Source organism: Formica exsecta, unplaced genomic scaffold (genome assembly GCF_003651465.1).
Source record: "Formica exsecta isolate Colony F162 unplaced genomic scaffold, ASM365146v1 scaffold4043, whole genome shotgun sequence".
In the NCBI taxonomy this organism is placed as follows: Eukaryota; Metazoa; Arthropoda; class Insecta; order Hymenoptera; family Formicidae; genus Formica; species Formica exsecta.
In genome coordinates, this window is record NW_021851283.1 from 1 (window position 1) to 1,174 (window position 1,174).

General features: G+C 30.1%; 1 pseudogene; it reads right to left on the reverse strand.

Annotated features, from left to right (window-relative positions):
- Window positions 1-112: 112 nt before the first annotated feature.
- On the reverse strand, window positions 113-1,168 carry LOC115240089 (annotated as a pseudogene).
- Window positions 1,169-1,174: the final 6 nt, after the last annotated feature.

Sequence of the window (1,174 nt, forward strand, 5' to 3'; positions counted from 1 at the left end):
TCCACGCATATACTTTACAGCGCATATACTTTCGGCTTATTTCAAGCCAAAGGACGGTGAGAAGGGGGTGTGGGATAGACCTTGCTTCGTGTAGAAAGTCGAAAACCCATGTGGAACAGAACAATTACAAATTTCGTTTTGGACCGAAGCAACTATTTTCTGCTTTAACAAAAAGACTCTTCAATATATCAACGATTTATTCCTTTAGATAACTTTTCTTTGTTTATACATGTACTATTTCCACATTTGAATACTTAAAATAACTGCTATATTTCTCAAACTTTTTTTGTTAATAACTTTTTAACGAACAACGAGCGACGGCTAAAACCTCTTGGATGTTACTCAGGACAGTGACCTTGACAACATATGTCAAGGTCAAAGTCATTGGAGGTGGGTACGTTAATCTAAATATTTACCAGTATTTCTTCTACGGAGTTTCTGTAGTAACATGCAATCTTTACGGCGTAAATTATTTATCTCGGTAGGAATAGGTGTATTTTTTATACATTGTAACTTTGAACAGTCTAAATTATCACAGTCATTTACTTGGTTTTTTTCAATTTGCATTGGTTCATGTATTGATGAAGATGTTATGTATGTATGGCTCTCCTGTTACAGTCGTATGTTCTACATCACATGCTTCCCGAATGATATTACTATTTACATTATATATATTTGGCTTCTCTATTATATCTATTATTGTATGTACATTTTCATGATCTTCTGATTTGATATCAATATGTGAACCATTTATATTTCGATTTATTGTACTCTCTATCTCAACATGAATATTTGTAAAATTTTCTTCATAAAATATGTTATTTTTTTCTATATTATCTACCTCATTTTCCTTATTTTCATTATCTATTTTTCTGATTTTGCATTGATTTATTCTGTTAATTTTTATGGACGAAGGAAATATAGAAGGTATTGCTGTTGGTTTTAAATATGTCTTCTGAGTTTCTGGACCATGAAAATAATCATTTGCAGTAAAATGTTTATTACAAATTGTAACATATTTACTGGAAGCCCAATTTTGTTTATTGCATTCAACCAAGCTGTCAATTGATTTTTATCTTTGAAGGGAAAGCTGCAATATTTCATATGAAAGTTTTGATTTAAATATTTAATGCATATTTAAACACATAAAAATAGTTAGTTTCTAGAAAATAAG